Below are 19,418 nucleotides of genomic sequence, written 5' to 3'. Positions count from 1 at the left end.
GTAATAAGTTACAAGTGCCTATAGAAATCTGTAGGAAAGAAAGGAGGGTCCAGTGAGAGAGAACTAGAAACACAAAGAGGCTGCTGGAGTAACCTGTAAGTTTTATGCCCTGCCCCAACTGTTAGACTTGCTCAGTACCGCTGTAACTTAGGTGTAAATACAGATGGATAGTCATATAGAATTTACCATAGAATCTAGTCTTTATCCAGTTTGAGAATTAGAGAAAGGGGGAAAACTGATAAACTAATGCAAGAAATAGGTTACATAATAGACAGCAATAGTATAAACCCTCATTTACAGACACAAACCACCAGATCTTACAAAAATATTAAAAAAAAAAATTAAGAAAGCTTCACACTCACTATAAAGTACAGCACTAAAAATAAAATATACCGTATATACTTGAGTATAAGCCGACCCAAGTATAAGCCGAGGCCCCTAATTTTACCACAAAAACCTGGTAAAACCTATATTTTTTTACTCGAGTATAAGCCGAGTTTGGGTTTTCAGCACATATTTTTGTGCTGAAAAACTAGGCTTATACTCGAGTATATATGGTAATTTTATTTTTTAATCAAATCTTTATTGATTTGACAACAATTTTTACATATACACAAATACCCCCATCACCCACCTCAACCTCTCCTTTTCATAGACAAATTCCTCCACTCGGAAAATACATTTTTAAACAAAAAAACATTTTTACTTTTGCACAGATATTTATTCAACCGGTGAAAGATAATATAATTAAAAAAAGGCCTCTAAAAAGACAAAGGATGTTATATTAGTTTTTAATTGATTCAAGAAGAAATGAATTTGTTCAATCCAGAAAACAAAGATCTCAAAGTTAATTTAAACACTTAAAGATGTTCATCTAATCACTTGGCAAAAAAAAAGGAAATATAGAAATATAGAAGTAAACAGAATGGGAATTAAAAATATTCTAAATATTGTTTCCATTACCGGTGGGCGCCTCAAGAGCTGCAGGAGCCCATCCACTTGCCAAACGTGTCAAAACTCTGGCACATTCTCATGGCTAAATCGACTCATATGAGATGCAATGTTAGTCTACACCAGGGGTCAGGAACCTTTTTGGCAAAGAGAGCCAGAAGCGCCACATATTTTAAAATATAATTCTGCAAGAGCTGTACAGTATGTTTATTCAGTATATAGCCAGCCAGCCCACCCCAGTATACAGCCTGACCCCCCTGTATATAGCCAGACAGCTCCCCCAGTATACAGCCTGACCCCCCTGTATACTGCCAGCCACCCCCCCTCTGTAAACAGCGAGCTATCCCCCTATATACAGCCAGTACCTCACCCCTGCAGCTCCGCTACTTGAAGCAGTCCGGCCGGCGGTGACATCTCCGTTCACGCTGGTGGTTCACAGACTGTGATGTCAGCCGCTTGTAGACGGACCTGTCACCGCCGGCCGGACTGCTTCAAATAGCGGAGCAGCGGACCGGACCCACAAGGAGCCCGTTCTGCGAACCAGATGTGGCCATAAAAAGAGCCACATTTGCCCGCAAGCCATAGGTTCCCGACCCCAGGTCTACAATGTCTGAGCAGGTTGGTTTTACCATCCGGTAACTGTGGCACATTTTCTGTCTGATTTTGTTGGGTTCACATCAGATACATTTTTGCCAGAAATACCATTGAGCCCCAAACTACCCAAATATTAGCATTGCAAATATTATAGAAAAGGATAGCCCCTACAAAACCAGAGATCCTCTAGGTCAGTGATGGTGGACCTTTTAGAGCAGGGGTCTCAAACTCGCGGCCCGCGGGCCAACTGTGGCCCGCGGGACAATATTCTGCGGCCCCCACCTGGAAAAGCACCGCCCGCCGTGTATTCACGGCGGCGGTCGGGTCATGCTGCATGGAGAGGGCTCACGGGCTGAGCCCTCTCCATAGCCGGTAAGTCTTTGCTGCATATTGCAGCAAAGGCTTACCGGTAACACCCGCGATCAGTGCTAGCACCGATCGCGGGTGTTTGCACAGCGATAGCTGCCGGCAAAGCTGCCAGCAGCCTCAAAAAGATAGCGGCGCATGGGTGCCGCCATCTTACCTGGGATCGCCGCTCCCCGTGACGTCATCGGGGAGCGGCGATCCGTCTCCATGGTAGCCTCGGGTGTTCCGAAGACCCGAGGCTATTTCGTTTTAACCCCTTCATTACAATGTGCTGATAGCACATTGTAATGAATGAGGAGGAAAATCCCCATATATTGCCATACTGTAGTATGGCAGTATATGATAGGATCGATCAGACAACCTAGGGTTAAAGTACCCTAGGGAGTCTGAAAAATAGTATAAATAAAAATACAAAAAAGTTTAAAAAAAAAAAATTATAATAAAAAAACCTAAAATTTCAAATCACCCCCCTTTCCCTAGAACTGACAAAAATATAAATAAACAGTAAAAATCATAAACATATCAGGTATCGACGCGTCCGAAAATGCCCGATCTATCAAAATATGATAATGGTTTTTCAATGCTTTTAACCCCGTAACGGAAAATAGCGCCCAAAGTCGAAAATGCCACTTTTTTGCCATTTTGAAAAATATAAAAAATCTATAAAAAGTGATCAAAAGGTCGTACAGTCCTAAAAATGATATCATTGAAAATATTATCAAATTTCGCAAAAAATGACACCACCCACAGCTCCGTACACCAAAGTATAAAAAAGTTATTAGCGCCAGAAGTTGGCAAAATCAAAAAAATAATTTTAGTACAGGAGGTTTTAATTTTTTGTAAAAAACATTATAAACCTATAACAAATTTGGTATCCCCTTAATCGTACCGACCCAAAGAATAAAGTAGACAAGTCATTTGGAGCGCTCAGTGAAAGATGTAATATCCAAGCCCACAAGAAAATGGCGCAAATGCGTTTTTTCACCATTTTCATTGCATTTGGAATTTTTTTCCCGCTTCCAAGTACATGGCATGGAATATTAAATACCATCACTATGAAGTGCAATTTGTTACGCAGAAAACAAGCCGTCACACAGCTCTTTACGTGTAAAAATAAAAAAGTTATAGATTTTTGAAGGTGGGGAGTGAAAAATGGACATGAAAAAACAGGAAAGGGCCCGTAACCGGTTAATCCCCTTCCCTCCGGTACTTGAAGAAGATGAAGTCGCCGCTCTGAACGCACTTGGTGCAGGTCAGAGCGGCGACTTCATCTTCTTCGATGGGAGGGACACGGGGAGACAAGTACCGGGGGGGGGGGGGGGAATGGAGTGTCCCTGACTGGGCTCAGTGCGGTAGGAGCTTGGGACCCCTCGGTACACAGGACGCGTTCATAGAGAAAACACGTCTCCCAGCTTGGGGCTTTCCTTGCACTGGGAGACGCCGTGACATTTGAATCTGAATAATGATATTTTGTAAGTGCATTTTGTGTGGAAAACTTGATGCGGTCCAGCCTTACCCAGAATCTACCTCCAACGGCCCCCAGGTAAATTGAGTTTGAGACCCCTGTTTTAGAGACTGAGATAAATAAATGGGGTTTTTTGTAGTTTGGGCACAACTAAGCCGTAACCAATAGCTCCCTGCTCCGTCACAGCCTTCAGTAATATTGTCGTCTTGTAGACACAGTAGAAAGAAGGAGGAGAAACTTGAATTTTTATTGTAGCTTCCTTCCAGGGTCCCTCGAACAGAAAGAATTACAGGGTTTGGAGAAGGAGCTCCAATGATAATCTGGCTCTGTCCACACCTTCTCACTCCTCCTGCAATTCCAGGCAGCCAAGGATGTGTTGATTGAAAATAGCACAGAGCCTGGTACATCCCGGCCTTCCATGACCTGCAGGAGGAGGATTTCAGTCCTGTCTGGTAAACCCTGTGCTGGGGTGACGGCCTGGGTGCCCAAAGAGAGTGTTCCACCTCTGGCACCGATGGCTTATTCGTCACCACTGTCCTAGTAAGTTGTAACCCATGGAACATATTCAATATCGCTAAGGTCAAACACATGTGGCATACTGTCTGGAGAACAGCATGTTTTGGGTCATTAGACGTTAACCCATTGACGCCAAAGCCAGTTTTCACCTTCCTGACGAGGCACTATTTTTAGAATCGGTCACTATAAGTGGTCATAACTTTGGAAAGCGTTAATTTATCCAGGTAATTTTGAGTTTTCTTGTGACATATTGTACTTTATGTTAGCTGTAAAAATGTTGGTGATATATTTTGCATTTAGTTTAGAAAAAAGGGAAATCTTCAGAGGGGAGGAGACTTAAATTAACCCCTTGACGATCTGGCCTTTTTTAGTTTTTTCACTTCCATTTTTCACTCCCCACCTTCAAAGTGACGGTATTTAATTATCCATGTCATGTACTGGGAATCGGGAAAAAAAATCCAAATACAGTGAAAATGGTGAAAAAACGCATTTGCGGCGTGTTCTTGTGGGCTTGGATTTTACGACTTTCACTGAGCGCCCCAAATGACATGTCTACTTTATTCTTTGGGTCGGTGCGATCACGTGGATACCAAATTTGTAAAGGTTTTATGTTTTCATACATTTACAAAAATTAAAATCTGCTGTACAAAAATTTGGCCATCTTCTGGCACTAATAACCTTGTTATACTTCAGTGTACGGAGCTGTGGGTGGTGTCATTTTTTGCGACTTTTGATGAAGTTTTCAAAGCTGCCATTTTTAGGACTGTGCGACCTTTTTATAGATTTGCTTTATATTTTTTTAAATGGCAAAAAGTGCCATTTTCAAATTTGGGCGCTAGTTTCCGTTACGGGGTTAAACTCAGTGAAAACTGTTATTATATTTTGATAGATCGGGCATTTTCGGATGGGCGATAGTTAATGTGTTTGTAATTTTTACCCTATATTTTACCCTCGGTAAAGGGTTAATCATCTTTCCAATGTGTGAGAGGTGGGGATTCACATTACACCAGCCCCCGAAGAGAACAGAAAACTAAAATGTCCACGTCGTGTTATGCTGAATATAATTTCTACATTAAAAAATCGACTCCCCTAAACTCCCCATGGGGGTGTAAAAATATAGGGTTAACTTTAGCATCATTGGATAGATTTTTAATAAATATTTGTCATATATTTTCTGGTTCCGATGTATATTTCTCAATATCCCCAATTCAATCCCCATTATTGAAAAAAGATTTTTTTTTTAAATATTTGACACATTTTTATTTTTTGATCCAATGTGTATTTTGCGAGTATATTCCAATGTCCCAAGCGCTTTGTTACACCCTGTGTAGTATCACTATTTATATGTTTGTATGAATGCTTAACCATGCAAAATCATGTTGAAAGAAAATATGGAAGTTTGACACAATGGGGCAGATTTACTTACCCGGTCCATTCGCGATCCAGCGGCGCGTTCTCTGCGCTGGATTCGGGTCCGGCCGGGATTCATCAAGGTAGTTCCTCCGCCGTCCACCAGGTGGCGCTGCTGCGCTGAAAAGCATCGGAACGCGCTGGAGTTCACCGAGCCGGGCTGAGTGAAGGTAAGTGCAAGCTCCGCAACAGATTTTTTTTTTTTTTTTAAATGCAGTGGTTTTTCTGAATCCGTCGGGTTTTCGTTTGGCCACGCTCCCCGATTTCCGTTGCGTGCATGCCAGTGCCGATGCGCCACAATCCGATCGCGTGCGCCAAAATCCCGGGGCAATTCAGGGGAAATCGGCGCAAATTGGAAATATTTGGGTAACACGTCGGGAAAATGCGAATCGGCCCTTAGTAAATGACCCCCAATGTTGCCCAAAGATTGTCATGTGGCCCACTGTGTACTAAACAGCTGGTAAACTACTTCCCCTCACAGACTCATAATGTGCGCTGCATAGTCATCTTTAAATAATGCAATTCTTATATATACCAGAATTCGTAAAGGGAACCTGTCACCAGAACTTCCCCATTGAACTATTATTTCCCATCAAGTAGATATAAAATGTAATTTCTAGAATTTTTTTATGTGAACTATCACCCTTTTACCTATAAAAAAAATCACCTCCAACGTCCTCATGAAAATTTCAGCAAAAAAGAGATATCTGCCAGAGATGAGTCAAGTTTAGAGGCTGCGGGGGCAGCATCACTTCAAATATATCTTCTGTTGTATAGCACCTAGTAAAATGCTTTTGGTGTTAAAGTAAAGATAAAGCAGCATTCAAATTCCATCAAGTGGCTCTGTGATCAACAGCACCAGACGTACAGGCAGCAAAATGGCAGGAACTTGATTATAATCTGCATTCCTTTGTCTACCTGTATCTCATGTTCTGTAGATCACAGCACCACATGCCTGATGAGGTTTAAAAGATGAGAGCCTCATTTTTTATTATCATGTTATATCATGTTAGCAGGTACTATGCAACCCAAGATAGAGGTGTCTCTAGTGACACTCCATTTGAAGCCTCTAAACCTGACTCTTCTGTGCACATGACTTTTGAGGAGATTTTTATTTGCAAACGTGAGATTTCACATAAAAGAAGGAATTCTAGAAATAACATTTCATACCCTACCTGAGGGGGCTAGTGGTTTCATGGGTTAAAATTTGGTGATAAGTTCCCTTTAAATTAAGGAATACATGTGTTTATGCAATGATCTAGGTGACTGCTCGCTTTCAGCATCTGCTCTTTTTCTCTTACATCGCTTTGATGCTGCCGTTACATCATTCATCAAGAGAAAAAGGCAAAAGCCACATATTTCTTCCTCCATCACTGCTGTGGAAGCGATAATGACCTCCAAACTGGTATTTCCCCCTAGTATGGAGTGAACACACTGCTGCATATGATCATCTGGATCACAGTGACCCCTAGTGGTGGAGTATGCATTCTCTATATACCTGAATATCGAGATTAGCCTCGTTTATGCATCCAAATGTTTACATGTCACGTTTTAACCCACCATCACTGTCACCTATCTCAAGCAACATGAGAATTAATAATGTTGTATTAACATAAGTCTTCCGACCCTTTTTTTGGTATTTTTTGAAGTCTTTAACCCCTTCTTAGCGATGTCCCTTTTTGCTTTCACATTTATTGCTTAATCCATAACTGTTTTTACTTCTATGTGTACAGAGCTGTATAGGGGCTTGTTTACTGCGTAACAAATTCTACTTCCTAGTGACGGTATTTAATATTCCGTGCAATATACTGGGAAGTTGTGATTCAGACACTTAGGCCCATTTTGCCAGCGTTATGGGGTTTAACGCTCGGAATAACCTTTTTTTTAAACAATCCATTTTTATTGCAGTGCATGATGTTACAAAAATCTGAGAGTATACAATAACAATGGCACACAACAAGTAACACAGGACTCACTTTTTTCCATAATATATCCAAAAATTGCAAAGCGTAGCAACATAACAGACGTCTATACGTATGTTGCTTCCAATGATGATCCTGAACTAAGAACCGTAGAACCAAGAACGGATGGGTCAGCTAATTACAACCTTCATCTCATTCCCAGAATGTCACCTCCAGCACATTGGGCACATTCCAAATGTTGGGTTAGGTCGCTTTGAAAGAAAAGAAAGGAAGGGCGAGGGGCGGAGGAGGGGATAGTCAAGCTGCTCCACTTGCTGCTCCCCAGCGCTACTTTGAGGGCTGTCTCCATAAAGGTTCACTGGGTATCTATCGGGTTCCACTCGAGGATTGGCTTTGTGGTATATGGACTGAGACCATAGTCTGCTATAACAGCCGGCAGAGCTGTGGCCATGATGACGTGCTGGGCAAACTGGGGGCTGCCTACTAAAGGGGGGTGGCTAATAAAGGGGGCTGGCTAACTGGCTGGCTACTAAAGGGGACTGGCTGTCTGGCTGGCTACTAAAGGGGGCTTGCTGGCTATATACTACAGGACGATGGCTGTATACTACTGGGGGCTTGCTGACTATATACTGGGAGGCTGTAACCAATGCATTTCCCATCCTGGGCTTATACCCGAGTCAATAGGTTTTCCCAGTTTTTGGTGGTAAAATTAGGGGCCTCAGCTTATACTCGTCGGCTTATACTTATATGGTAATTACTATGAAGATGTCAAGGTGTTAACAATCTTCCTAAAGGCTGTTTTTTTTAGAGTTTGAGGGGTGCAAATTTGAAAATGGGCTATTAAATAGGGGATTTCTAACATTATATATGTTTGCAAAATTTAGCTTGGTTACCTCCACTATACGCTAATGATTTTTCTAGAGACTAAGTGTAGTTAAGATTCCTATTGAGTTCCGTGAATGATGGGATATTCGTAGGTTTCCACAGGGAAGCTATGAGCGTGATAGCCATTGTAGTTGTAGGAATTATGATTCCCCTTCCTTTCTGCGAAAATAAGTTAATTTAATCCTAAATTTAAAAGAGCGAGGTTGTGCGTGAGACGGATGCTTCTAGCCACCAGGTTGCCTATGAGATTTTGGGAATAACCTTTTTATATTGTTGATAGATTGGGACGCAGCGATACCCAACATGTTTATCTTTTATTATTATTATTATATTAGGGAAAGGGGGTGAATTGAACTTATAGGTTTTTTAATATATTTAAATATTTTTATAGCCCCCCCCTTCGTGGATCCAATCGTTCCTATCATACAGTATACTGACTGCAATACTATTGTACCACAAGCACATTGTCATAAATGACAGATCCGGGATTCTTATATAGACTCCAGGGTGTCATGGTTACAGAACGTCGCTACCCGATTACATCACGGGGAGAGACGATCTGAGCCAATATAGCAACAACGTGCTGTAGGCTTTGAAATGCCTCTGGCATATGCGAGGCATCTGTGGAAATCACTGAACCACGAATGCGAACAACCACGCCAATGCGAAAGAGCCCTTAGTCTGGGATTCCATGTTCAGGTTTTACGAATATAGTTTTGGTTGTTTTGCTTTTCAAAAACACAAGACGAGCAGAACATTTGACAACATCCTAAAGTAAAGTAGCAGCTGAATGATACAATCCCACCCATTATGATCCACATTTACTTCATATCTAGTCTAGGATTAAAAAAATGCATCAGAAAACCTTAGGCTGCGTTCACACATTGGCCCACAAGTGTGCAACAGATTGAAGAATTGTGGTGCATGTTCTTCATAAATCTGTCACCCCCTGAGCTGCTCCCACAGACGGCACCAACTTTTTTTTTGGTGCACCTTTAACACGGTCCGACTGTGCAGCGAAACTCCCCTTTATGTGCAGAAATATGTGATACGGCGGGGACAGTGCAGCCATGACACAATACAGACCATTTATAAATACATGCGCAAGCAGTTTGCAAGTTCTTTCTAGTGCATAGTCTGGCAAAGTGACTTTAGTAAATGTGGCCCCGTCTGTCAGCCTGTGCCTCAGCATAGCTGACATTGCCAATACCCTGCAATATATCAAGAACAAAATCATTATTAAACCTGCATAATGCAAACTGTAAAAAAAAAAAAAAAAATTCTAAAAACCCACCAAAAATTATAATTTTTACCTTTTTTTTTGTCCCACAACATGCAATAAAAAGTTATCAAAAAACTGTATCAATAAAAAATGGTACTGTTGTAAAGCACAACATGTCCTGAAAAAAAACAAGCGCTCTCCCAGCTCCATAGACCAAAAATTAAAAGAGATGTGTCACCTGGAAAATGATCATGGAAAAATAAAATTTTTTTCCCTCGCATTAGGTTTTATTGTACAAAAATAGTAAAGTATAGAAATTTGGTATTGCGGTAATTGTACTGAACCGTTGAATAAATCCAACATGTTACTTGATTTTATATGGTGAACATATAAATAAAGATGGGTTTTCTCTTTTTTCTTTTGTGAATGTGTAAATTTTAGGGCTAAATAAATGTATTACCGACAAACTTTAATATGACCATCCTAAATTTCACCTCCAGGTTGATTTACCGTATATATACTCGTGTACAAACCGAGTTTTTCAGCACAAAAAATGTGCTGAAAAACTCAACTCGGCTTGTACACGAGTCAATCAAAAACCTACATACTTACCTTCCGGCGCCCGCGAGGCACGGCGCAGCTCCTCTTCCGTCTTCTCCTGTCACCGCGGCTCCTCTTCTGTCTGCTGTAACAGCCGGCAGAGCTGTGGCCATGATGACATCACAGTATGCACCGGAGCATGGCACCAAGCACTTTATTTTTTTTAAGTGCTGGGCAAACGGGGGGCTGGCTACTAAAGCGGGAAAGCTACTAAATGGGGCTGGCTGTCTGGCTTTATACTACAGGGGGATGTATACTACAGGGGGCTTGCTGGCTATATACTGGGAGGCTGTGACCAATGCATTTCCCACCCTTGGTTTATACCCGAGTCAATAGGTTTTCCCAGTTTTTGGTGGTGAAATTAGGGGCCTCGGCTTATACTCAAGTATATAATAGTATGTAATTACTATGAAGATGTCAAGGTGTTAACAATCTTCCTAAAAACTGTTTTTTTATAGTTTGAGGGAGTGCAAATTTGAAAATGGGTTGATATATAGGGGATTTCTAACATTATATATTTCAAATTTCATTAAAAACAATAATGATCCCCAGAAAAGTCAATTCTGCAATCTCCTTGAAAATACAGAAAAACGGTGTTCGATTTGTAAGCCAAGTCACATCAAAATAAATCATCCAGACATTTTGAAAATTATGAAAATGTAAAGCAGACATATAGGAAACGTTATTTAGCAACTAATTAAGGTGGTAAAACTCTCAGCCTGAAAAGTGAGATAATTTCAAATTTTGAAAATGGCAAATTTTTTAAAAAATTCATGATTTTTTTTATAAACGCAAAACTTTTCAGCCAAAATTTACCATTAAAACGAACTACAACATGCAACGGAAAAACAAATCTCAAAATCTATATGATAAGTAGAAGTGTTGAATACACAATACAAAGTGAAGCAAAGGGGCTGAGCCTTAAAAAAAAAAAAAGGGGCTGAGCCTTAAATGGGTTTTCCCATGAAATTAAGTTTCCAAATTTGAATCCCTTCGTGATGTTACCACAATAAAGATAATGGGGCTCATTTACGAAGGTTCCGAACGCCGCACTTTCGTCGGGTTTCCCGAATACTTCTGTTTTGTGACGAATTTCCCCGGGATTTTGGCGCATCAGCGCCGACTTTCACGCAACAGAAAACGGGGGTCGAGGCCGTCAGACAACCCGACAGATTCGGAAAAACCGTGGAATTTAAAAGATCACGCACTTACATGCACCAGGAAAAAGAAGGTGAATTCCGGCGGATCTCGGTGCAGCAGCGAAACCTGCTGGATATCGGGCGCACGACCTTGGTGAATCCCGGCAGACCCGAATCCTCGTCAGACAACGCGACGCGGGATCGCGACTGGACTGGGTAAGTAAATGTGCCTCAATATTTTAACCCCCTTACTTTTACTTACAATTTTACTCAGTTTTATTGTTGTTTTAGCTCCTATAACTCAGTGATAATCAGTGTAAGATTTCAGAGTGTGAGCAGACACTTCATGATCCCTCTGTGCTATGAGATGCTTTGTGCTGAAATGTGCTTATATTATCAGGGTCCAGAGTTTATCTACACTTTTATTTAGCCTCTGGACATTCTACCAGTATCTGACACATGACACTGACAGAGATGAGACAGATCAGAGATGGGAGATGATAAGATCCAAAAGATGGATATAAAACACAATAACACTATCAGCACTGCTAAAACTCCTTCCCCCGCTATAAAGATCTTATCTTGCCTGAAGCTTGTAGATTCAGTCTTTTCACACTGCTGATGGCCGGCATGAAGTGTGTGTTTGTGAGCTCGTCTTGGAATGCAGAGGGCAGGGCTGGAGTGCAGAGACACACTGCAGCAAGCAGAAAGAAGATTTTCATGAGAAGAATCTGCCCTGCCCGACCCAAGGCAGAAAATCTATGGTTGGATCACAGGGAAACCAAAATTGTGTATACATTAAGAGACAGGTTGGAATTATATCTGTGAAATGCTGTATTTTTGTTGATAACAGTGAATAAGAGAATGACCAAGCTCATTTGCACCTTGATGACCAAGGGCTATTTTTCAAAACCAGGATGTCTCTATATCCGGTTATAACTTTAGAAGGCTTTAACATACCAAATAGTTTTTTCGTTTGATTTTCTGTGAAAGTTAGTGGGAAATTTTGACATATGTTATAAATTTATTTATGAAGAATTTGGTAAACTTTTTGAAAAAATTAGCTAGTTTCAAATGTTCTGTTTTTCAAACTGATAACTAATTTGGGTAGTAAGACTAACTAACATTTACCATATTTCAGCTTTGTGTTGGCATCATTTTATAAGTGTCCTTTTGTTTTATTACGACGCTAGAAAGATCACAAATCCAGCAGCATTCTCTCAAATTTTTAAGAAAATTTTAAAATAAATTACCGTATATTCCGGCGTATAAGACGACCTGGTGTATAAGACGACCCCCCTACTTTCCTGTTTAAAATATAGAGTTTGAGATATATTCGCCGTATAAGACTACCCCTTTTCCAACGCATACAAAACACCGGTAAAAATTAAAAAAAAAAAACAGATTTGAATTTAACATGGTCCTTTTTTTAATTTAAATTCTTATGACATGCAGGTATATAGCAGGAAAACTGTCGCTCATAAACATAAGGCATACAACAACAACATTACCATCGTCCATTTTACTGTAAATGTTACCATACTGTACCTTAAATTTTTATTTTATTAAATATTCCATGCCATGTACTCAGAAGCGGGAAAAAAATTCCAAATGCAATGAAAATGGTGAAAAAACGCATTTGCGCCATTTTCTTGTGGGCTTGGATATTACGTCTTTCACTGAGCGCCCCAAATGACATTTCTACTTTATTCTTTGGGTCGGTACGATTAAGGGGATACCAAATTTGTATAGGTTTTATAATGTTTTCATACATTTACAAAAATGAAAACCTCCTGTACAAAAATTATTTTTTGGATTTTGCCAACTTCTGGCACTAATAACTTTTTTATACTTTGGTGTACGGAGCTGTGGATAGTGTAATTTTTTGCGAAATTTGATAATATTTTCAATGATATCATTTTTAGGACTGTATGACCTTTTGATCACTTTTTATAGATTTTTTTATATTTTTCAAAATGTCAAAAAAGTGCCATTTTCGACTTTGGGCGCTATTTTCCGTTACGGGGTTAAACGCATTGAAAAACCGTTATCATATTTTGATAGATCGGGCATTTTCGGACGCGTCGATACCTGATGTGTTTATAATTTTTACTGTTTATTTATATTTATGACAGTTCTAGGGAAAGGAGGGGTGATTTTAAATTTTAGGTTTTTTTATTATAATTTTTTTTTTAAACTTTTTTTTAATTTTTATTTATACTATTTTTTAGACTCCCTAGGGTACTTTAACCCTAGGTTGTCTGATCGATCCTATCATATACTGCCATACTACATTATGGCAGTATATGGGCTATCAGCACATTGTAATGAAGGGGTTAAAACGAAATAGCCTCGGGTCTTCGGAAGTCCCGAGGCTACCATGGAGACGGATCGCCACCCCCGATGACGTCACGGGGAGCGGGGATCCCAGGTAAGATGGCGGCGCCCATGCGCCGCTATCTTTTTGAGGCTGCCGGCAGCCCACGCTGTGAAAACACCTAACACCGATCGCGGGTGTTACCGGTAAGCCTTTGCTGCAATATGCAGCAAAGACTTACCGGCTATGGAGAGGGCTCAGCCCGTGAGCCCTCTCCATGCAGCGCGACCCGACCGCCGCCGTGAATACACGGTGGGCGGTCAATTACCGGCATATAAGACGACCCAAGACCAGACAGAAGATTTTTCTGTCTTCAAAAGTCGTCTTATACGCCGGAATATACAGTATTTTAGGGACCATTTCATTTCTATAGCGGTTTTGGAAATTCTGTTAATAGAAACCTACCACATATCACCCTGTTCTATTAACTTCACTCCTCAAACTATTCAAAACAGCAGGTAGGAAGCTTGTTAACCCTCCATGTATTTTACAGAAATTCAAGGTTTAAATTGGAATTCACTCATATTTATTATTAATACATTCAATTACCTACAAAATTTACCCACATTGACTGAATAAAAGTAGAAAATGCATGTAGTAATATATTGGGCAGCTTTACCGAGTATCCTAAGGCCCCTTAGTGACCGACTGAGAAATCCATATGGGCAGTCACGAAGGGGTTAAGAATCTATTTGTGGGAATACCACTTTAAGCTATATACTGGCTACGTTCTGAAGGGGTTAAAGGACATCTAATAAAAGACATATCATGTGTCCTAATAAGAAGTTCCTGAGGATCTATGTTCCTTCTGGACTACTTTTCTTATAATTTATATAGCGCCAATATAGATTTTTAAAGCTAATAACCGTGGGGTGCTCAGACGACATCACCTGAGCTCGTAAATAGAAAACAAACACGTTTGTAGCTCATCGGTCTAGTTGAACGGCAAATCCTCGTCACAGATCCTGCACGGACTAATGTGCTAGTACAATGTAAAAAAGGAAATGAATCCAGCGTAAAAAAACGCTGTCTTCATTAAAATGCAAACTTTATTCCGAAAGGATTATCCATATCCATAATATCCATGTCATAAACCTGCTTCCTTCATAACAGGCAACATTCGCAGGATAAATATCGGCAACCTCACAGCCGAAGTGGTTCTAGTGTCATCCGACACACTTACTCACCGGAGCGCCTTTTGCTCTATGCATTGTGGGGGGCCGGGGGAGCGGTACCCAGGAGTGCATAAATTAATATATGAGGCTTCCTTAGGCTCTCCAGTGATGTAACCTGAGCATCCCAGGGTAATTAGCATAACTTTTATAAATCTATATTGCCCAATCGTAGCATATAAAGTTATAAGAAGTGTCCCCCAGAAACTTATTAGGACACATCTACCATCAGTAAACTCATAGTTGACATCCTTTAATACTGTAAACTCCATATCAAGGTAGCAGGGGACAACATTTGTAGTAAAAGTGTGTAGATGTCCCTATCTTGGGGTCTATAGTGCATAGAACTTTGATCCTGGTAATTTGTGGTTCTGTGAAATATAGAACTGGAGATACAGACAGCAAAAGACAAAGGTGAGAAAGCAGGCTACTCAAAGATCCATTTCCTGAATATGTCTGAAAGATGAGATTCTCACCTTTAAAATGAAACCAATAATGGATAAGTATAATTTATAATACTAATATCTTATGTGGAAAAGCTGCCATTGGGTTCCCTCAGGCTTCAGGGAACGTGGCAGCTGCTACCTCTGCGCCTCCTATAACTATGTCCTTGCACCCCTCCATAGGATGCTTCTACCTGATCCAGGTGGCCAAACAAATACAGCAACAAAACTTGACGGGTATTCCAGGACACACAGTGAAAAAATGTACTTTATAAGGTAGCAGTGTGGCATCTGCCTCAGAGAAAAATCTCAAAGTGCAGGCACATCTCAAATGCCAAGCACAACTTGGCTGCCAAACTTTGATACCTCCCAAGGAGATCAGCTCAGAGAAGGCAGACTCATCAGGAATCAGTGTCTTGGCATCTCTGCCCCAGATTGGGAAGACCTGTATTTTCTTATGACAAGAACATACCGGCTTCTCAGCATCTGTATTGCTCCCTGCTCTCCTCAAATCAATGTAGCAGCAGATTAGTGGCACATAATGTGCAGGAATGCTCCACATCTGGCCGGGGACATTATCTGGAGAATTGTCCTTGAAATATAGTTACTATTCATGATCGCAGAAAGAGCCATCTGCTGATTTATATTGAGAGGTCTGTCAGGTTGATAATAGCTCCAAATAACTAAAGCACACAAAACCCTCACTCCTAGGGGAATAAGCAGCAGCACACAGAGGAGGAATCACTGTCTGGCTGGTACGCCCACCTCAAAGGCAGACCAAAGATGTAGTTTGGATACAGATGGCCGCTGTAGAGGAATATATCATTAACAATGCTTGTTATAGGGAATCTACCATCAAAATCAAGCATGATAAACCAGAGACTTTAAAGCCCCTTTCACACTGCCGTTGTGGGGATGTATATCCAGCCGTAAGTTTGTAGCCAGATAAACATCCCCATAGCACCCCACATGTGTGGCATTGTACCAAACCGTGCACAGCCATATTGTGTTTACGGCCGAGTGCCATGCATCGCTATGGAGAGGGGTCGAGCGGCACTCACCACTCCTCCTCTCCAGCGTTCGGCGGTATGCTTGCCCAAGCTATAGGCAGGCGAGCATACGGCTTTGTGGAAATAGCCTAAGTCATAAATAGCACGGTGACTGTGGTAATCTTCTTATATTTGTTATCCATGGCCTCTTTCCTTCTAAAATTAACTTTTAAAATTATGCTAACGAGTCAGAAGGTCTCTGGGGGTTTTAACCGACTTCCTGTGTGATCTGACTTTACAGAATGTTACACAGTCTTATCTTCCCCCCTCCTCCTTCAGAAGCAGGGCCTTCTCATTGCACTAGTGCTGAGGGAGCAGTTGGAGCCAGTGTAACAGCATGTAATGCCAGGTCACAGAGGGCTAGGGTAGCCCCTTAGGCTCATTAGCATAATTTTAACAGTTCATTTTAAAAAGGAGGCCTTGGATAACACATACAAGAAGCTTACTACAGTCACGGTTTCTAGATGTGCAAAGAAACGGCTGTATTCAAAAGTATGTAGCAAAAAAAGTTAATTTTATTTATACAATACACTAAACACTAACATTTAAAAACATCTAAAAATGAGCACTCTAAAGTAAAGTGCTATCCACAGTGCATGACAATAACATGTTCTGTTCTCCCCCTTCCTAAGATAATGTAGAATCTATGCTTGGTGTTTGTGTGAAAGATAATACAATCAATGATGGACTGTGCATTGGCTACCTATGCGGTCAAAGTACAAGTAGTGTCCTAAAATCAATGTTTGAATGATACTTCAATCGGAACCACCAATGCAGCTTAGTCTAATAAAGAATATAAAAGAAAAATGATATCACCAAGTAATTGGGTGGAGGAGATAACGCGCCCCACGCGTTCCGCCTACGATGTGGCTTCCTCAGGGGTCTAGTGCCTTGAGGTCATGTATATATACAAAGGTAAAGGTGGGAGAGTTAACTCACCTGTGTAGAGAGGTAATAGTGGGCTGGCCGTGTGTGTATGTGTGGCGGGCCGTGCCGCGGCGGCCCCGCGCATGCGCGATCCCGGCTCGTTTCATAGACGACATCATCTTCCTTTGGCAGGGTTCCGCACAAGAATGTTTGGAATTTATAGGAGAATTGAACACCAATACGATCAATGTGAAGTTAGTTCCATATATTTCCAGTACATCTGTGGAATTTCTGGATCTAAAAGTATCAAGACATCAGGAGAAAATAACCACTTCACTATTCCGCAAGAAAACCGCGACCAACAATATACTTCATTTTGAAAGTTTTCACCCACAGCATCTCAAGAAAGGTATACAGTACGGTCAGATGTTAAGATTGAAGAGAAACTGCAGTGACCCACAGGAATTCAAACTACATGCAAAAGAACTGACAGAGAGACTAAAAGTAAGAGGTTATCCAAAGAAGGTTATCTCTCAAGCATATATGCGAGTTAGCAAAACCAACAGAGAAACACTTTTAACACCAAAACCGAAAAGATTAAGAACAGACAAAGAAGTGAGACTCATCACGACATACAATAATCAATGGCGAGACCTATATCAAATTCTTGGAAAAAATTGGAATATACTAACAAGCGAACCCAAACTGCGGAATCACATCAATACAAGACCAACTCTTACGGCCAGAAGAGCCAGAAATTTAAAAGACCATCTCACAAAAAGTCATTTTGTACAACCCACCCTCAGTACCATAGGTGGGCATCAAATTAAAGGAACATATGCCTGTGGAGAGTGCAACATCTGCCAATACATGGCAAACACAGACATATTTACGAACTCAATTGACAAGAAGCGATACAAACTAAAAGATTACATCAACTGCAAAACTAGAAACGTTATTTACCTACTTGAATGCACCTGTTCTAGGATTTATGTTGGTCAAACATCACAACCGCTAAAAAAGAGAATCCAGCAACATTTTTCCTCTATCAATATGGCTAAAAAACACTTTAAACAGGATAAAAACCTTACCTCAGTGGCAAGTCACTTCATGAATCATCATAACAGCCAATGTACAGGGGTGAAAATCTATGGCCTAGAGAAGATCATCACTAACATCAGAGGAGGCGACGTCACCTCAATTCTACTTCAAAAAGAATCCAGATGGATATATAATCTAAACTCCATGACACCAAAAGGGCTAAACGAAGAACTACAATTTACAGGATTCTACAAAAAGGTATAACCCCCTGTGCTATGTTTATTCAGTTTTATTTTGAATTTTGACATGTTGTTCTCGATCCAACAGGGGGGCAATGGGCATATATACAAGTGACATATATACATTTTTTCATTAACAATCCAAGCATGTCATCCTATAGGGACTAAGGGTGAATCTCAGGGCGTTACCAGGAATATGGTTATACACTTCTTGTTGAGGCAAAATCACGCAATTAATGTATGTTGTATGCACTTGAAATGAATTCATCAATTAACTTTTTTCTTTCTCCTATTTTTTCTATATATTTTTCTTCTTTTCTTTTTCCTTTTCACTTTTATTCGTTTCCATACAGAATACTTCGATTAGGATTTCACCACAGCACAAGAAGCCAAATTCACGGCTATACTCTGCTCACAATAGAATTTCCTCTCCAGAAATACGATTCAACACAAGGGGAGAAGCCCCCAAAAGACACTAGAAGAATAAGGAAAAAACACTTACCTTTATAATTTGGAAAGAACTACACTCGGTTCTCTCTTCTGAAAAAGAAAAAGAAAAAATCTAAATCACAGGGACACTAATCGTTGTCACAAGATCACTTTGGCACCAAGGTTTTTTACTTAGAAACATTGTCACAACAATAATGTATCCATTGATCCATAATAGTTATAAAACAATATGTTTATTGTCACTTTTTGAACCATTGCCATATATCTAGATCCTCTAACAGGGATATTTACTTGTTAAAAACATATATATTTAGCTATTTATAACTATATAGATTCCTCTACAAATATCATAAGTCGTTGTTCCCTATTGTATATTTAGGCCCTTCATATGTATTATGCATGGATATAGATACCTTACGAAATGTATACTATATGTAACAACAATGCATTTATTTCTCCTTAAATTGCCAGTTCGCCCAGTCCCTCAACACCATAGATCACAACATTTTAATCCAAGTAACTTACGAACATCTTCTGGGGGCGTTGCCAACGGGGCTCCGGGGGTGTGCCCTCCCGGTGACGCGCGGCTGACACAAGCTGGAGGCGGAGGATTGTGTCGGTCTCGCGAGAGCCGGGATCGCGCATGCGCGGGGCCGCCACGGCACGGCCCGCCACACATACACACACGGCCAGCCCACTATTACCTCTCT

At 40.6% G+C, this 19,418-nt stretch overlaps 1 long non-coding RNA gene across 1 annotated transcript in view; it reads right to left on the bottom strand.

Moving 5' to 3' along the window:
• LOC140127917 (uncharacterized) overlaps window positions 1-19,418 on the bottom strand; it is a 39,759-nt gene that overhangs the window by 12,509 nt on the left and 7,832 nt on the right. The window contains exon 3 of the long non-coding RNA XR_011855078.1: window positions 18,761-18,798. This is a non-coding gene — a long non-coding RNA (uncharacterized lncRNA). The remainder of the gene's footprint in view (window positions 1-18,760; window positions 18,799-19,418) is intronic.

The sequence above is a fragment of the Engystomops pustulosus genome, chromosome 4, assembly GCF_040894005.1.
Source record: "Engystomops pustulosus chromosome 4, aEngPut4.maternal, whole genome shotgun sequence".
NCBI lineage: Eukaryota > Metazoa > Chordata > Amphibia > Anura > Leptodactylidae > Engystomops > Engystomops pustulosus.
The sequence above is the reverse complement of the archived record's forward strand: the minus strand, read 5'-3'. Positions and strand labels throughout refer to the sequence as shown.